This window comes from Rhinatrema bivittatum, chromosome 3, assembly GCF_901001135.1.
Source record: "Rhinatrema bivittatum chromosome 3, aRhiBiv1.1, whole genome shotgun sequence".
NCBI lineage: Eukaryota > Metazoa > Chordata > Amphibia > Gymnophiona > Rhinatrematidae > Rhinatrema > Rhinatrema bivittatum.
This window is the reverse complement of record NC_042617.1, coordinates 254993303-255013684: the sequence shown is the minus strand read 5'-3', so window position 1 is coordinate 255013684 and position 20382 is coordinate 254993303. Positions and strand designations below refer to the sequence as shown.

Genomic DNA, 20382 nt, shown 5'->3' with positions numbered 1-20382 from the left:
GGAAAGGAATGGCAGTTAATCAGGATTTCTCCTCACAGGGCCATATGAAACAAACTGAAAAAAACTGTAAGACCTTAATTCCTCTATTTGAAAACTGTATAACCCGCAACTCTATGGCATTCTAGGCAGAGCACAACCATAATCTAAAAACAAAAAAAAAATCATACTTACTATTTTTGACTCTTAGCCCAATGATGTTTACATAAGGGACAATCCAAGATTTATCCAAATTATATTCCAAACTGAGAAACTCTCACTTTGCAGGGATCAGATTACAAAATTCTATTTTATCTTCTAAATTCCAACTAGCGCCTTAACTCATTTTTCTGAAAATGTGATCAAAGAAAAAAAGCCTTTCCTGCATAGCGATATGGAGACCTCGAATTTCAATGCACCCGCAAGAGAATGCCATAACTAGCTGGGGACCAGCAGCCATAAAAGCTCTGACTCAAGATTCAGCCAGCCGAAATCTGTCGTACAGAAAGAATATCTAACATTTTGGCTAGCAGACCTGCGTAAATGAGATGGTCTGCGGATTTTTAAAGCTGCACCGAGATGTATGGGGGAATCACCATTCAAAGCATTGTGAATCAATACCAAGATCTTGAATTCAATGTGTCATGGAGTGCTGGAGAAGGATACTGGGGATAAGTTCTTAAGAACAATGAACACTCCAAACAAAAACAAGTCACTAGGCCAGAGATAACTAGGGTACTGAAACCAATAAGTGGAGACCCACCTCCACTTAGTTCAACTGGGGCGCCCCTCACCCCTTGTTCTAATTAGAGGGGATATTACTTTTCTAAAGTTTCTGAAAGCTCACAACCTCATTATGCATACAAGTGAATCCGGATGATGCTGGTCCTTATTAGACCCCCATGGCAGCATCAACACCGATAACATGCAAAGTTAGACTTCAGCACAAAGAGCTGAAGAGCAAGCTCAGGGATGGAGATTTTTTAAAATGGGACATGACTACAATAAAATGTGTATACATTTAGCACTAAAAGGAGCCCTGTAATGTATAATTCATTGTGTGGACTAAAAGAAAGAAGCCTAGGAATCAGATCAAAAGAGGAAAGAAAAACAGAGCCAAGGAAATAGACAAGTAGTTGGTATTTTGAAGAATCTAGCTAGTAGGTACTGCTGCCTTAAATTATGGAAAACCCAAAATAAATTGTACATTTTGATTACATCAAAACAAAAGGGAATAAATGTAACCATAGCCATCAGACAAGAAAAATAAATCACTAGATAATAAACCAGAAGTAGATAGAACCAGTGATTGCTAAGATTTTGGCTACTAAAAGGACAACATACTAGGGGCTTCATGAAGAAAGTATAATAAATTAAATCCCTCCCCCCTCACCAAAAAGCTTAACTACTTCATAATTCTTTTTTTATATTCCACTCTTTTGGCACTTCAAAGTAAATTGTATTCAGATACTGTAGGGGTTTCCTTATCCCCAAAGGGCTTACAATCTCATTTTGTACCTGAGGCAATGGAGGATAAAGTAATTTGTGCAAGGTCACAAGGAGTGATAGTGGGATTTGAATCCAGATTTCCCTGGTTCGTAGCCCACCACTCTAACCATTAGGCTACTCCTCCACTCCGTTCTTAACACATTACAAAATTAATATGCTGAATAGCTTTGTAATAGATTTTCTCAAACATGCCTAAAGCACACAGGGCTTTAGACATGCCCAAAAATTATGTCTATTTCACGGGGAAGTTATTTATCATTAACACCAAATTTATTCACTTTTTTCCCTACAGGAAAAAATCTCCATTCTTCATCCAGGACTATAATAGCTCCAACTCTGGCACAGGAAGACACCAAAGACAAAAATCCATGATTTTTGCACCCCACAACACCATCAACTACCATTTTGGTTACAAATGAAATGGACTATAATCACCAAATTTGAAAAATCACTTCAAAATGAAATAAAAATGCAGTGTAAACAAAATGTTTTTCATAGTTCATTTTCTTATTTTGCTACAGAAAACAAAAACATCCCAAGGTGGTGTATTATTAGATAGTGATAAACAGAAAATGGCATTAAAAAATGTTGCCACTTGATCTCAAGCAACCAAAGTTTGAAGGTGAGTTAGCACCCAGAAGAACGTGATTGGAATTATCATATGACGCAAAACAACCAATGGCTGTAAGATTTGTTACAAAATCCAATCAGATCCAGTTTTGTGAGTATCAAAGAACATAACATCGCATACCAATTACAACCTGCCTTTATGACAGGGCCAGTGTTTCCATTAGGAACATAGACTGTCGCCTAGAGTGCCAAAAGTTTGGGGGTGGCAAAAATACCACTAGCATGGGGTCCAGAGGGGAGCTGTGCCAGAGTCAATGCCACCAAAGGAGGCAGCATTGCGCTGAAGGTAAGTTGAAGGAAAGGGGTTCATGACCAAAGGTTCATCTAGGATACCAAATACTCTTGCACCTGCCCTGATTTTTAAACATGTATCTCAAGCCTGAAATAAAAACAAAAAACCAGGCAAGTCTAAATCTCCAGCAAGGCCATCTGATTTCTCAGTATTAAGATGATGTGTCATGTATCAAAAAAACACCCAGCTCACCAACTACCTGTCCAAATCATGCCCATTCACCCACACTGACACATCCAGTCTCTTTTCAAAACTGGAAAACATCTATCATCTAGTGTAGGCCTAGCATGAAGGAAATTCTCAGCCAAAGATATTGCCACTCAATACTTTACACTACTCTTGCATTCCAAAATTCTAATCCTCAAAATACATTTCCTTTATTCCCCCAGCAGTGGCAATAATCAAATAGATAGCAATTGGAGTACAACTACAATTGGTAAAAAAAAAAGTCTTCAAAATGATGTTGGGTATTTAATGTTGAATGAGTAAAAAAAAGGTCATTCCCATATCTAATGAATTAATGGCAAATCTGCACGGATGATGTCAAACAAATGGGAAGGGAGGGGCAGCGGAAGGGAGATTTCATTGATGGATAAAATCTAAGACAAAGTAGATCTCATAACAGTATCCCTAATTTCTACTCATGAAAACACTATTTATGGCTTGTCTTTTAACATTGCATATTAAGAAAACACCTCCCAGGGTTGTGATGTATTCTATCTGATCTGATTACTCCATGGTGAATAAAGGAGACAAACAAACATGTTGAGTGCACTGGGTCTATGTAAGCAATGCCTCACAGTATGCACGGCTTTCCCTTTCATATTTTTGCTTAAGACACTTCATTGCATAACCCATTCTCTAAATCTATTCACTGGTTCCTTTCTTTGGATATTTTCTTATCACTACATGCATGCTTAACCCTCATTATCTGGCCAACAGGAAGTTTCTGCCATAGAGACCTAGAATAGAATGAATCAGATCTCACAACAGGCTCTCTGTGTGGGTTTTCTATCAAATATGTAATTTCTTCTCTGTAATAAGTGATTTTAAACTGCAAATGGAAATCACAGCTATTCAGCTAGGCTCCCTGTCACGAAATAAAAACATGAGGCCAAATATTTCTTATACAAAAAAAATAAAAATACCAAATCAGTACTTTAACATCCAGAACACAAAAATCCAAAAACAATTTTTCAAAAGTTCTCTTTACCAAATATTCTAAAAATAAATGCCCTCAAATGCTAAATGCATCATAACCAATTTTGAATCAATTTATTATATTTAACATACCTGATACCAAAATATCAGCTACTATTCTACTCCAGTTGCCTAAACTATAGGATACATTTAAAAATATAGAATTCTTATTCACACAAATCCATACCAATTGTACAAAAACATTCATACCATTCATTCAATCACTAAAAGGCTATTTCTAATCTACAGTGTGTGTAAAAAATTATAAGCATATTACAGACTGCATGTATTTCTTGTCCAAAAAAGTGTTTTTTTTAAATATTGTACACATTTCAACAATGACACCAAATATTCAATACAGATTAACAAATCTGATCAAACATTTTAACAACTGCAATAACAATTTCTCTTAAATAGAAAAACCCCGATAAGGTCTTTGTTTCACCAACTGGTGGCTTCTTCGGGGGTGGGATCTTCACTCTGATGTATCATTAATCTTTAAACCAGGGATGGCAAACTCCAGTCCTCGAGTGCCACAAACAGGCCAGGTTTTCAGGATATCCACAAGGAATATGCATGAGACAGATTTGCATACAATGGAGGCAGTAGAGTTCGCCATCCCTGCTTTAAACCATGTTGAATAAAGGGGACCTTAGTCAAAAGATGCCATAAAAATTATCTGTAATCAGTAGATTAGACAATGAGAATATGGACAAAAACATCTTTCTCGCAATTATTTATTTGAATTGCAATTCTGTTGGTTCACATATAGTCATTATTCAAATGAATACTCCTTTAAATAAAACCAAAATATATTTTACTCAAACTATAATCCTAGCTTTCGCTGGAGCAGACATTCTTTTAAAACTACAACACAACTTTCAACATTTCTAATCCATAAAACTTAATATAAAAATTTACAGAAATCACTGTCGCACAGACTTGCTTACCAACCAGCCAAAATGATGTTTCATAAATTGAAATGTTCATTTCTCAAAAGTCTACAAAAAAAAAAAAAGGGAGAGGAACATTAAAGTTTTATCGCTATCATTATAGAATTTAACATGAACTTCCAAACCAGAAAATTCAAGCTCTTAAACACCTAATCTCCTTACCAAGCCGAGAGCCTCTCTGAACCACATGACAAGGCATTGACTGAGAAACCTTCAAGAAGAAATGGCAGTTCTTTATCTTTAATTCAAAAGGAGGGGGAACCTCCCACTCAGTTTAAACTAAACTACCAAATCACACTCAGGAGGGTTATAGACTATCTTTATATTATAGCATTGAGGCCACCAGGCAATCATTATATGCTACTCAGAAAAATGTATCCCACTTGATTGCTTCATTCAATCCACGTAGGTTAAAGTATTCCAATTAAAAATATACTCTTGCTCCCTCTGTTGTAATGTATAATATTTTATTAAACACATCCTCAGATGGTCAAAATAATCACATCGAACATATCTTTGTTCAAAGATGGACAGCCTCAAATTTTGACCATCCAAAACAGAACTGGATATAAATAGTGTGGTAGCTATGTTAGTCCACTCAGAACCTTATTCTTGCTCCTCCTCGAATGTATATTATTGAATGCAGAAAACATGAAGAGGGATGCTACAGTGGTGAAACAGGCCAGAAGCTAAAGACAAGATGAAACTTTCACAGACCCGGCCAGTGCTTCCATTAGCTGAACTAGGCGGTTGCCTAGAGTGCCAACCCTTAGGGGGCAGAAAATCACCAGTGCAAGCCCCTGGCTGTTGGCTGAAGACACAGAGGAGAAAAGGTGAGTGTGGGCTGTGGGTAAAGCCCATCCTGCTAAAGCTGAAGATTAGTGAAAGACCTGGTGGGCCGGCGAGTGAAGCCCATCCTACTTGCAGCCGAAGACTAGAGAGTGTGTGGACCTCATTCTGCCCGTGGACCAAGAAAAAAAAAAGAGATCCATGCGGCACAGAGAACCATAGGAGGAGACCATCCCATCCGCACCAAAGACACAAGAGAGAGAGGCCTGGGAAAGCCACAGGTGGAGCTCATTCTACCTGCAGAAGACAGGGAGACCCAGGATCAGGAGCAAGAGAGCGCCTGTAAGCCAGAGAGAGGACGTGTTTGTGGTTGTGAGTGAGAGTGAGAGACAGATTATGTGTGTGCGAATGAGAAAGTGGCCTATGTTAGGGTAAGGCTGCATGTGTGAGTGAGAGAGAGCGAGCAGCCTGATTGGGAGCCTGTGAGGGTGTGTGAGGGAGACAGTGAGAGAGAGTGAAAGAGCATATGTGTATGGTCTGTAACAGAACATGCATGTGTGGGAGAGAGGGGAATAGTTTGTAAGCATCAACCCCCCCTCCCCCTAATTTGCTAATACAGAAGCAAATCCAGTTGGATGCAATTTTCTCTTCAGCACACAAATTCTGCCAAAAGCTTTCCACAGCATTTGGGAGAGTGCTAGGCACTTTGGGGGTGGAGTGGGGCGGGGATAAAATAATAAGAACAGACAATTTGACTGCAGCCAGTATAGACCAACTTGGTTCTGGATCAGCGCTGCCAAATCAGTGACCAACCATGGACAGATGTGGTTCTTCCTTTTCTGAACGCCATCCAGCAGAGTGCTCGGGGAGGGATTCATGAGGTTTTCACCAGTGCTCCTTGTATAAGCAAGAAATCCTTTGGTGGGGTTGGTATACGGCAAGAGAAGAGTCAACCACAGGTACTGAGGAAGATGATTAGAGAGAAATATCAGGGCTTAGACTCCTGATGCTTCTTCAGTCAGTGCCTCAGTTTCTGACAACACTTCCTTCTCTATCAGCAGCAATACAGCAGAGGAGCAGCAGAAGTGGGAAGCAGAGAACACAATGATATATAAGCTGGCCCAGCTCAGGGGTTGTTTAAGTTCCCCCCAATATCAGATGGCTATCTGACCTGCCTCCTACATCACCTCAATTTCTCCTCTCAAATGTCACAGAGTCCTGGACACCGAAGAGATAAAGTGGGAGGCAGATCTTTTTTTTTTTTTTTTTTTAATTCTTTATTTTAATTTTCTCCATTAATTATAACAAGCAAAATACTTCTTAATACAAAGTATCCAATATTAACAAGTTAAATCTTAAATTTTACCCTTATAATCAAGTACAGTTGGATACAGAATCAATATGAGCGAAGAAAAAAGGTAAATATGATAAATCATTTAAACTAGGCAACTAGAGATAACAACCTTATCTATTTCACAGCTCTCAAACATTTTCTGCACTTTGGGGGTGTGAGTCGAGGAATGCCTGTAGTGCCACAACTTCAAAAAAACACATACTTTTGATCTTTATACCACACTTCACATTTGCATGGATATCTCAAAAGAAATCTGGCTCCCCTAGATGGTACCAGATCTCAACTTGAGAAACTCCTGTCTCCTTATTTGTGTAGCCCTAGACAGATCGGGATAAATCCAGATCTGTTGGCCATGGTAATTTAACAATCTATTGCGTAAAAATAAACGCAAGATTGTGTCTCTTTCTTGAGGAAACATAAAGGAGACAAACAGAGTTTCTCTCGATGTTATCACTGTATCCAAAGTTGTTTCCAAAACATCAGATAAATCAATAGATTGCCCCGGCTGCTCTGCTCTTACAGTAGATTTTTTCAAAATGTAATAAGTCTTTACCAGAGCAGGGAAAGCCTGTTCTGGTAATTTTAATATATGTAGAAGATATTCTTTAAACATATCCTTAGGACGGTGAAATCATTCTCAAATATGGGAAATTCAATATTCTTATATTTGAGTATCTTAAATTATTTTCCATTAATTCCAATTTCCTCATGTTTAGGTCTCACTTTTTACCAAATTATATTGAACAGTTTCTATCTTATTCAATCGTTGTTCTTGCAATTCCAATTTATCCTGATGTACTATAGTTATTCTTTCTACTTCTACTATTTTTTTCTGAACTTCTACATGAGTATTGGTCAACTTTAATATTGCCACTTCTAGTGACTTAATTGCAGCCCAGATCATATCCATTGTTATCACTGAAGTAGGTGGGATTAAACTTATACTCTCTTCAGGTTTTCCCCTCTCTCCTCCCCCTGCATCAATGTTTCCCATCCCCAGTCCTTCTTCAAGTGGTTTCATTTTAGAAGATTCTGCAACGCCAGATTCCTGTAGGACTAATGGAGGGGTAGGGACATTGGGAGCTCCGGGGCTTAACGAGATGGCTTCAGCCAAAGAAGCAGACTCTCGCTCCAAGTCCACCTCTAATGCGGCTCTGTCCACCGGATTATCAGTTGTTGTAGACAGAAAGAAGGATGGAATATTGGATTGAACTTGGCCCGGTACAGGAGAGGATATTAAAACCTCCCTTATACGAGCCTTCCTTTTAGTATGCGGCATTCCAATTGTATATCCAGAAACAACCCACTTCTCCTGTATATTATCTCTATTTAATTCCTTAAGTCCAACAGTTTGCTGGTGGGGGCCAAGAGAGAGAGATTAATCCAAATTTACTCACGTTTGTTGACTTCCAGGGATAAATACAGTTCAAGCAAAAGTTAATCAAACGTGTACTTGGAAAAAACTAAGCCGTGCGCACCCCTTTGGCGCGCGTGGCTTCGGCAACGCGCCGCAGGGGGGGCCGGTTTTAGCCTTACCGGTCCCTCCCCTTGATGACGTCAGCGGCGCGACAGCGGGAGGAAATAGAGGTGACCATGCTAGCAGGCCTCCGAAGGTAATTGTCAGCAAATGTCCAAAGTAAGAGCCGAGGTGCCTTCTCCCCTCTCAACCAGCTCCGCTCTCTCTCTCACCCCGTCTGCGCGCCGCAGGGGGGGCCGGTTTTAGCCTTACCGGTCCCTCTCCTTGATGACGTCAGCAGCGCGACAGCGGGAGGAAATAGAGGTGACCATGCTAGCAGGCCTCCGAAGGTAATTGTCAGCAAATGTCCAAGGTAAGAGCCAAGGTGCCTTCTCCCCTCTCAACCAGCTCCGCTCTCTCTCTCACCCCCCCGTGGGAGGCAGATCTGATACTGAGGATGCTCTAATACCTACTGTACCCATAGAGCTGGCACCCGATATCATGCTAGAGAGGAGGAAGCAAAGAGTAATGGCATGGATCTTGTCAGGGATTAAATCTGGCCCAGCTGTAGGAAGAAAGTGAGAAAAAACCTAATTGTGAAGATAAATCGTTGTATAATGTGTGTTTGTATTTGCTTTTATCATGTTTTGTGTAAAACCTTAGCAAGCATGTGTAATTATGCATTTCTGGTGTACCAGTAATTGCATGGTTTCATAATGCACCTAACAATCCACCAATATGCTGGCATAACAATCCACCAAGCAGCATTAATTAGGGTTTTAGAATTCACCAAAACACATACGTTCGGTGTTTGACATTTTTGTGTGGCATGTCACCAGAGCTGTCTCAGTACCCTGGCGTGTTCCTGAGTCCTTGCTCCACAAGTGGGAGGAGGAAGCTATTTGAACTTCATGCATCAGACCATCTTGCAACTTCCTACCCTTAAACTGAGCACTTCTTCAAGAAAAAGAATACCAAGTAAGGTTTTCCATTAATGGCAAATGCAGGTCAGATGAACATACCCACCAGTCACATCGTAGATGATGAGAGAATAGCATTTACCACAGCTATTCCCTATATTAGGGACCTATTTATTAAAAGTTTTCTCCCATTTTGTGTCTATGGAGTACAATGCTTTGGTTGCTTTTGATTTTTTTTTTTTTTTTGTGAATAGCTAAGATATGTACCATGGTGGGATCCAAGAAGAGGACGAAGATGCTGACAATGTATGATTCTTGCAACATTGTGATTTTAGCTCCAATCCGTACGACTGCATCCCAGCTACTTAAAAAAAACCATCCCTCCCCTCCCCCCAGTACTCCTGGCAATCACATCCATCTAATCCTCTATTAGGCGGAATATCAAATGTTTGCAAATAAATATTTTAACTGCCCAATTCCTTAAGGGTTTGCATTCTTCCTCCCCAGCCTTTTTCAGATCCAAGCATGAGGTAAGTGCACGCCGTACCCTCCGCCAGGAGGTGCACCAAGGGTCCCCGGCGCCTGGGGCAGCCAATGCATCTGTGTTGTCTTCCCAGTCATCCTCCTTTTAGAAATGCTGAAGGTCACAGAAAGTCAGACCAATTCCAACCCCAGAAAAGAAATGAACTGACAAGACGGTTGTGAACTGCCTATGGGGGCAAAAGCTTCCCCTGCCTGCAGCCAGGCCGCTAATAAGAGTTTCCTTTGCCCTCCTTCCCTCTATAGAACTGCAAGCAAACAAAAACGGCCTCTGATAAAGAATGAATGAACATTTTCCAGTTTTTTCCACTTCTAACCATCGGGGGGGGGGGGAAGAAAAAAACATTTCAAATGTGTCCTTTTTTTCCCCAGAGCTGTGCACATATCACTGGAGCCTCATTACAACCCACCGTTGAGAAAGATATATACTGATGTAGGGGAGCAGTGAATCCACACAGTGCAACAGCTCAGAGTAGTGAAAAGTTTCCCAGAAGACATCAGGATTATATTCAGCCCGGATCAATGCGCCAAGGCAACTTTCTGAAAAGGAGAATTAAGCAAAACTGCACATCGGAAGATTGTAGAATAAGAGCTCGAGCAGGAAAGCATATACAATTATGTAGGAGTCGATGAAGGTGCACAAAAGAGAAAAGACCAGTAGAGAATACTGAAAGAGAGAGTGAAACTGATTTTGAAAAGTACTTTAAACAACATGAAATAAATGGTTAGTGCAGCAGGCTGAGAACCAGAGAAGCCAAGGTTCAAATGCTGCTTATGACCTTGGACAAGTCACTTCACCCTCCATTGCCTCAGGTACAAACTTAGGGCCGGATTTACTAAGGCTTTTCTCCCATTCTGTATCTATCGGAAAAATACTTAGTAAATGAGGCCCTTAAGATTGTGAGACCTCCGGAGACAGGGGAGTATCTGCAGTACCTGAATATAATCCCCTCTGAATTGCCAAAAAGCAGAATATAAAGCAAATAAATACATAATTCGCTAAATCAATCAACTCGCAATTTCCACACTCTCCTATAGCTTTGGGAAAAGCCGACCGGCCCAATAAAGATCTTAAACAGGTGCATGTAAGAACAAGAAATCTTCTCCATGCCCATCAAGAAATCTTAAATAAAATTTAAGCAAAAACTCAAAACATGGCTATTCCTTAAAGCTTATACATAATGTACACACTTTCTTCTTACCAGCATGCCCGCAACTGTTTCTCTATGGAATATTCATAAGATCCCCACTGCTCTAGAAACTCTCTCACATTTATTCATTCGAGTTCCACTGTATGGCAATTTGCTTTGTATCTCTATTTGCCTTTGTATTATTCAATTATTTATCACAGTTCCACTATATGGCATTTTGCTTTGTATCGCTATTCACTTAAAGTATTTTACAACTATTTATCTATGTCCCTCTATATAGCATTATTCCTTGTATCTCTATTCACTTATTGTATCTGTTTGCACCTTCCCCCCCCCCCCCTTTACTTGGTTTATTCATTATTTGTAATGCACTAGTGCTAACCTCCTGTTATTTAGCACTGCTGCAATTTTTTGTTGACTGTAAACCGATGTGAGGTTACTAAACAAATGTCGGTATATAAAAACTGCAAATAAAATAAAATAAAAATAAATCTATAAGAAACCATGTTTACCAAGCTTGTGCATTCCAGGAGCTGAAGGCAGTATGGGCTTTGTACATATGGCACTGCTGGTGTAGGCCTTCATGCATATCCAATAGCACCAATAGATCCCAATATTCAAAAAGCATTTAAGTACAAAAACAGCCAAAACTGATCTCCATCCTTAAGCTTGGAGAGTAAGTGGAAGGAATAAATGAGAACTTATCACACGCATGATGGGAAAGAGTTCAGGCAACGGAGTTTGCAAAACAAGTGGAAAAAAACACTCTTTAAAAGAATCTGACCAGCAGGCAAGCAAAATCAATTGGAAAAAGCATAAATAATAGTGGGAAATACAGGAAGTTACTTCAGAAACCCCAGCTGGAATGACAGGAATGATTAAGAAGTGAGCTTAAACTGCTGCAGAGCCGGATACAGAAACTATATGCTACCAGAACTCCTCACCTCGGTCCCACGTGCAAAACACAAACAGAACCTCACCAAATATAGAATTATTGATCCCAAATTAGAAGAAGAAACATGGAGCCGAAAGCTGAACTGGAAACCCCCAAAACCCAGATTTTGCCTGCAGTAAAACACCAGATAAATAAACAAATAGCATTTTCTCTATACTATAAAAAAAATAGAAATATTCGGACGCACATTTTCCAAAAATAACTCAGAAAAAATCAAATTCTTCCTGCATCCCATCTCAGAGAAACAAAAGCAACAGCAGTCTCACTCTGCTCCCTGCCTGGTCTGCAGCAGTCTTGCTCCTCATCCCTCTCTCCCCTCCCCAAGTCTTGCACCCCAGTCTCTTTTCCCTCCCAGCCTGACCCCTATGCAGCGCAATAATGCAAAAACAGAAATATCACCTGTCCCATAAAACAAAAGTAAGAAAAATCCATCTTAATTGTAAACTATATTAATAAAAACAGATGATGAATGGAGCATCTAATATATAAGGAGAATAAGAATTAAAACGTGTAAACATTTCCCAAAATATTTCAAAAAAGCAGACCTCTCAAACAACATCCAATAATGAGTACAATGAGTACAATGCTTTGGTTGCTTTTGCTTTTTTTTTGTAACAGAAGATTGTGAATAGCTAAGATATGTACCATGGTGGTATCCAAGAAGAGGACGAAGAATTAAAACTAGTAAGGATAAAATCCCCCCCTCACCATTCATGAGAAGTCTCAGGGTGATTTTCAGTCAACCTGAGATTGTCATGGATTAGTGAAGGGGAAAGGGGGGGGAGAGAGAGAATACACAAACTTTCTCCTCTCTCTCATACACATGCATGTTTATTTACACACATGCACACACACTCGCACACTTCTCACTCCCGTCTTCAACTTCCTCACTCCCCTTTCACCCTTTCCTTCCCTCTCACAAAGTCACTCTCTCTCCTTCCCTCACTCTCCCTCCCTTACCTCCTCACTCCCACTCATCTTCTTCCCTGCCCTCTCAGTCACTCCCCACCCTTACCCCCTTCCCTCTCCCACTTCTCTTTCTTTCTCTCACTCATACCCTTTCCCTTCCCTCTCAGTCATCCCTCTCCCCACCCCCCGGCCTGGTGGTTCTCTTCTTTTTCTTCCTGCCAGCATGTTACCATCTGGCCCATTACTAAGCATCAAGTGCCACTGCACGGGGTCTCTTCTCAGTGGCGGGGGAGGGGGGAACCCCACCAGCACATCACCATAGAGCGCTGCCATGTGTAACCTCTTCTTGCTTACTACCCGCAGCTGAAAAAATATTTTAAAAAATAAAGTTTGAGGCCCTGACCGCATGCCACTGTTCCATTCAGCAGCCAGCCTGTCCCTTAGTCCTGTCCTGGTTATGTGCAGTGCTGATCAGCCATCAGCACGTCCCTATAGCCTGGCACCCAGGGGCCTTGCCTCCCTTGCTGCACCACTGCTCTCCACTTTATAGATTTTTTAGACGACTGAATTATGAATATATAAAAAGATGCAACCATGTATAGCAGCTATAGTTGAAATCTTAATAACTGATGCTATTGCTCCCAAGTTTCAAACTTGTGCTGATTCCTTGATTTGCCTGGACACAAAAAAAAGGGGTTGAACATTACAACACTAAAAGTACTTCCACATACATTTATCTGGTCTGTGAACAACACTGATCTGATTTGCAACACTGCAATTCCAAAAAGTTCATGTCTTCAGTTAAAAAAAAAAAGTACTTTGCGAGCTGTATCCTCAGTGCATGAAGAGTGGTATAGATCCAGATGCATAATTTCAAAGCCAGTGATTTCCGTCCATAGATTTGCCTTTAATACTAAGCACGGATAACCATACCTGGGAACTATCAGGATTTCCCTTTGCATCAATTGCCGGGTCTTAGGGGAAACATTAAAAAGCTCCAGGCTTCTCTGTTTACTGCTCCAGCCACTCCCCTTCAGTAAACCTGTAGGTAGAGGAGGAGTAAGTCTGGAGCACACACACTGCAGGCAGCAGGTGGGGAGAAACTGCAGCTCTGATTCCAGGACTCTGGACTCAGCTGATGGTACAGTAAGCGTGTACATGTTTGTGAGCTGCAACTTATAAGGGGATGGGTTCAAGGCCAGTGCTGGGGTAGGGAGTGAAAGAGTGCTGGGGTCATCCTTGAAGGGGAGAAAAAGTGGTAGTGGTGATGGCAGAGAGAGAGAGTGTGGATTAGCAGGGAAGGGATGAAACCGAGAAAGTTGATGGGATGAGCATGAAAGGGGATAGACTCAGGCGTAATCTTAGGAAAAATTTCTTTTACAAAAAGGGTAGTGATGCATGGAATGGCTCCCAGTTGAGATGGTAGAGACAAGGACAGTATCTGAATTTAAGAACGCACTGGATAAGCACAGAGGAACTGTGAGAGAATGGGTAGGGACTATAAAGTGAGCAGCTGGTGTGGATGGCCAGATTTGATAAGCCATCACATTTGTATGTTACACATTATTCCCCCCCCCCAACCCCCACTCTGGTTAATCAATAGCAATCTCAGGGTGACCGCAACTGAAAATTTCCCCAGGTATGCTGATAACATAACAGCTTCACAACTGGGGAGTTTATTTACTTTTACAGGGGATTTCCTCAGCCACATGTTAAGCACCATTGAGCAAAACAAGACAAATAATAATCCCAAGAAAGGTAATTTTTAAAAAAACAAGCAAACATCAAATAAAGCGATTTAGCTTGTGAACGGCCGGGCTCTCTGCAAGCCTCATCAGCCTTCTGTCAAAACATTACAAGAAACATAAATAACCCAGGGCTTTGCTCTGCACTGGCTATATGTACATAGGTGTACTCTTCTCACTGCTCTCTCTTGTGTTTTGTCAGCAGAATTTAATAAAGAATTCCAAAGCATTTCCTATGAGCTGGTTCCTCGTTCCCCCGTCCCTCCCCCCCCCCCCCCCAAAAGATTTTGGGCTACAGCCATAGGTTTTATGGAAAACCGTTATTACGGCTTTTAGACTTGTATAATGATCTACTTCTTATCCTGAAAAATGTTCTGTAGGTAGAATGATTCGGGAGATAATGATCACACACAAAAAAACAGAAGCAACTTTTTTTTTTTTTTTGCCAAAAGCACTAAAACCCCCCCCCCCCCCACTTCAAATTGCAGACTGCAAGCTAATACGTCTCTGTAGTTAACTTGCTTGAAAGCTGCCCTTAGAGGCGATGCTGCGAAGGGGGCTCCTGGAGACGGGAACGGAACAGAGGACCTGAGCCTTCTGCCCCCAAAATCGCGCCGCCTCCCAGAGTTTTAAGGCACTCTTCAAAAAAAAAACCCAAAACAAAAAGAAACTGGCGAAGCGATCGTCCCAAGCCTCGTGCGACATTGCCCAGACCTCACCACCGGCTTCAGCAGAGAAAGGAGGGCGAACAAGAGCTAGAAACCTGCCCATAAATCACCGGGCGCGAGAGAAACGAGGAGCCTCGCGCCCCCCAGCAGAGAGAGAGAGGGCGCGCGCAGCCCCTGGAAAGAAGCTCCTTCTCGAAAGCCTCCCCGCGCCCCCAGAGCCCGGACACAGCGCGAGTCCCCCCTCCATCACCTTCGCTCCTCAGTCGCTGGCCGCCGCCGGGGCGCTGCACACGGGGCTCTCCATGGACGCGGGCGGCCGCTCTCCCGGGCCCGCTCCCTGCCTGCTGCTCCTTCTCGCGGACGGACAGTGAAAGCCGCTGTTGCGAGGAGGCGCGGCCGGAGCCCGGCTTTGTTCCCGTCCCTCCTAATCCGAACTCCCCGCCTCCAAACCTCCCCGAAGCCGCTTCTGCCCTCGCCGGCACCGCGTGATGCGCTGGCATCCTCTGCCGGCTGGAAGGAGGCAGGGCTGGCTCAGGTGAAGCCCGGGCGCCGGCCTGCTCAGCAGGGGACTCCCAGCCCTGGTCCTAATCAGCTTTTCCGGACGTGCACGGGGCTTAGGGGAGGCTTTTTGGTAGGGCTGGGTTGGGGGAAGCCACGAGCAACCCAATTAAACTTCACCCCCTGCTTTCATGTATTTAATTTGTATTCCGCTGTATTTCCAAAATATCGTTCAAGGCAGCCTACATAATTAATAATCATAAAATACATCAATTCACAATCAAAATATTTATTTATTTAGATTTTTTTTTATATACCGATAATCGTTTGGAACATCTAATCGGTTTACAGAAAATGTAATGTAGCCAGTGGCTTTACAATAAAATCGAAACTTGGATAATAATATGAATGAGGGAAGCAAAAGCACAGGGGGAGGAATTAACTACAGGATGAAATCAACATTAACTATAGGATGGGATCAAAATCAATAATAACCAGTGGGATAACATCAAAATTAACTATAGGGTAGGGCCAATTCAACATGATATGTACAGAGGCTATAGGTCGAAGTAAAATATACATGACATGACATATGTACAGAGGCTATAGACGACTTTTTCAATATAATCAAATGGAGGGTGCAATAAGAGAGGAGGGGGAGAAAGGAAGGAGGGAGCTGGAGGGGGGGAAGGAGTAGTGGGACAAGGGCAAAGTGGGTCAGATGGGAAGGAGTGGTGGGACAAGGGCTAGGGGGGGTCAGAATTGGGAGGGGGAGAGTTGGCAGGGGTTTATTTAAAACATTTAAAAGGTGTAAACAGACAGTAAAACATATAAAACAGTCATCCAAATTTAAATTACTAAAAGCTTCAGTGAAAAACAGTTTTTAGCCCTTCCTAAAAGTTTTCACTAAGAATTTCTTACTTTACCTTTACAATTAGGAATTTTTTACATATTCTTCATGTAAAGCATATAGGGATGATGTAATAAAACTCATGTCAAAACCAGAGCAAATTTTTAGCGCCAGTGATCAACACCATGCATGCTCAAAACACCTGACTCTCCGCTCGATTCGGTATTCAAATTAGATGCAAATCCAAGTGGCGTCCAAAGCGCATCAATGAAACGGTAGGCGTGCGCAATCCATCTTACTGTATACAGTGGTATACAGCACCTATACAGTATCCTGGGTGCGCTGGTACCTGTCATTTGAAATGTCATTCCACCAGGTAAGTGGATGGTTCTTTCCTACAGACCCCGCTGCCTTGAGCGCCCGGCTGGACATCCAAGCTGGACGTCTGAGATCGCGGCTTGGACGTCCAGCCGGGCGCTCAAGGCAGGGGGAAGGCCCATGAATGTCTGTCCGCACTGAAGCAATTACCACATACTAGTTACTCACCAAAATACTCTTTCTTCATGTGCAGCTCCAGCTCCTTCTCCAGTTCCAGGGACTGGCCACGCAGGCTGGAGCGTGGACTGGCCCGCGGCGGGCCGGCGCCATCAGCCTTAGGGTTGCCCGGGGCCCCGTAGTGTGAGTCCGAGTAACTGGAGCGGGGGCTGACGTGCCGCTGATCGTAGCCCATGCTGATGCCGCTGTTCCGGTTGCTGCTGGGCTTGCTGTCGTAGTCGGTCGGTCGCGGCATGCATTCATGGACCTTCCCGCTGCCTTGAGCGCCCAGCTGGACGTCCAAGCCGGATGTCCGAGGTCGCGGCTTGGACGTCCAGCTGGGCGCTCAAGGCAGCGGGAAGGTCCATGAACGCACGCCGCAACCTCGGACTTCCAGCTGGGCGCTCAGGGGAAAACAGCGCAAGACATGTCTGCAGGGGCTTCTGCTCAGGTAGGAGTTTGCAGGAAGTGAGCCTGGGAACAGGAAACGTACTGAAGAGCTTCCCCTGACAATCAGTTTTGCTTGGCAGTTTCTGAGTTGTTTCACAGAAATGTTTCATAAGTGATTGTTAGCTAATAACAGCATTAAAAACAATGATCAAACGTATCTCTGAGCAGCGGGAAGGTCCATGAACGCACGCCGCAACCTGAGCGCCTGGCTGGACGTCCGAGGTCACGGCGTAGGGTGTGTAGGGGTAGGGCCTGATACAGGAGCTCGTGCCCACTGCAAGTCAGCGGCGACAAGGAGCCCAGACCCACGAGAAGGCCAGAGGAGTCCCCGGAAATGGTGTCCGTTCTTCCGTACAGAAACTAAACACTACGGAACCCAAGTACTCTGAAGTTAAGCGCAGTGGTGCCAGGTTGGGTTACTTTTTTCCCCCTTGTGCGAGAAGCATTTTTTCTGTGGATTGGGTTGGTTTGGGACTGGGCGGCTAAGTTCTAGCAGTCCTCTTTGTTGCTGGCATGTGGTGCTTTTTTTTTCTTTGCTGCGGGCAACTCAACCAGTAGTCAGCGATGACTCTTCGAGCGGTGGCATAAACTGCAGCTCGACAGAACGGATTCAGATTCAGAGAACTGCTGCTGGGCTTCAGCTGGGCGCTCAAGGCAGCGGGAAGCTGACTGAACACCACACTAACACCAGGGTCAGGGTAGGCGGTAAATATGCAGGTTAAAGACGCAGCAAATAAGCTGGTTAAAAAGGCGATAATCTGGGCGCACGTTACTGTATTGGAGGGAATAGCTAAATCGATCATTAACATATCATATACATGCGACGGGCGGAGACAGATACGCGTCCATTTCGGCAAGCGATAAGGACGCGTAAAACCGGATACTGAATCGCAGGTTCGCCTTACGCGTCCAAATTGTGCGTCCAAAGCGGGTTAAAAACAGGGTAACCGCGGCCGCACTTTACTGTATCGGCCTGTCAGTGTGATGCTATAAACTAATGGTACGAAAATCAAACCAGCACTAAAAATCCATGGTAAGCCCAAAAAGCACACCAAAACTGGCATTAAAACTGACATGCAGAAACTTAGTAAAACCCGGGGAAAGTCTGCAAAATGCTGCAGTGTTCCTTATTACATAGTAACAGTCGGCAAAAGAAGACAAATGATCCATCCAGTCTCCCAGCAAGCTTCATGTGGTGGCAACTTCCACTCTGTGCAGAACACCCATAAGTCTTCTGACAAGGGGAGCAACTGCTGCTCCGTGCAGGTTACCCCTTCTTTGAAATGTTGTACCTACATTTAATATAGGTTACCCTATTTCTTCATTTCTGTCTTCTAACCTCTAAGGAACTGCAATGCTTACCCCATGCCATTTTGAATTCTATTATCATTCTCATCTTCACCACCTCTTCTTGGCAGGCATTCCAGGCATCCACCAGCCTCTCTATGAAGAAACATTTTCTGATGTTGATTCTCAGTCGACCCCCCCTTAGAGTTTCATATTGTGACCCCTAGTTATATGGTTTTCAGGCCAATGGAAAAGATTTGATGTCTGCATCATTAATGCCTTTCAGATAGGTATCTGAAGGTCTGTATCATATCTCTCCTGCACCTCCTCTCCTCCAGGTTATATATTTAGATCCTTCAGTCTCTCCTCATAGATCTTTCCAATACATAGAAATGATGGCAGAAAAAGACCAAATGGTCCATCCAGTCTGTCCAGTAAGCTTATGGTAGTTTGTGCAATGCCGTCTAGGTTACCCCATGCTTATTGGTTTCCCAGACCATAAAAGTTAGGGCCCTCGTTGGTTGCTGTTTGAATCCAATTCCCTGTTATGCCTTGCTGTTGCAGCAGAGAGCAATGTTTGAGATGCATCAAAATATCAGTCTTATTGCTTAAGGGTAGTAACCACCACACCATCAGTTTCCTGTCGATAGCAGGATGAATTAGCCATGCTGTCTGGGACGTCCCTCTGGGCGGCCTCAAGGTGGAGCTTTATGTAGCTTTTATAGAGCTTTGCTCTGTGCGGCTGTGCGCATCTTCTCACGCGTTTAAGTGCCCTCTGTCTCCTCAGTCTGCTTTTTCCTTGCTGTCGATCACACGTGGAGCTTTTCTCCTCACCCTTTTATCCAGCAAGGAAAGGAAAAATAAAACAAAAGCACTTTTCAGTGCTAACATGGGGCCGAGACCGCCTGGCTTTAAGTGCTGCCAGTGCGGTAAGGTGATATCTGTCACCAACGGCCACAATTACTGCTGCTTCAGCCTGGGCCCGGATCACGACCAATCGTCCTGCTGCAACTGCGGTCGGATGTCCACCCCGGGCCCAGCAACAGCATGCAGAAAAGATGGCCCGACTCTGAGAGGACTACGGGGGCTCCTAAGCCCCGCCATCGGAGTCCCATTCCTCGCTGGGGCACAGCCTGAAAAGAAGAAAAGGGCATCCTCTCTTGGGCCTCAAGGTAAGGCCAAGCGGATCAAGATCCCCACGGCCAAAGACCCCGGCCCCTCGGGTCAGCCACCATGGTCCAGGAGTCCGGCCCATGCGTCAACAGTATGGGAGTGGGACTGCCATCTGCCTGACGCAACGCAAAAACTGACGCAGGAGCCCAAATATGTCGAACTAACTCAGTCTCTGATTCACGACCATCCCACGCATGCGACACCCAGCGACACACAGTGCACAACCTCATCTCCGACGCACGATGAAGTGCACAACGCACCGATGCGGACCCAACTGATTGGGTTTAGGATCAAGCTGCTCAGCGCCATAAGGACTCCACAAAGCACCAATCACACAAACACCAGCGAGATCCACAGGGGAAAGATATAGTGTCGTTGTCTGAATACCCCAACTTGGAGGCTTCCTCGTCCTCATTGCTGAGAGTGTACTCGAACATATCATCTGTCTCCAAGCAGAGGAGGAGATCGCCACAGCTACAGGAGCCACTGGTGGATCGTCCCTGCCTTCCGCTGGTGGTTCTCCTTCTGGCACATTGACCCTGG

General features: G+C 43.5%; 1 protein-coding gene across 1 annotated transcript in view; it reads right to left on the bottom strand.

Moving 5' to 3' along the window:
- Positions 1–15559, bottom strand: part of NINL (ninein like) — a 331277-nt gene extending 315718 nt beyond the window's left edge. The window contains 1 exon segment of the mRNA XM_029594490.1: positions 15298–15559. The gene's annotated coding sequence lies outside the window, so the exon portion shown is untranslated.
- Positions 15560–20382: the final 4823 nt, after the last annotated feature.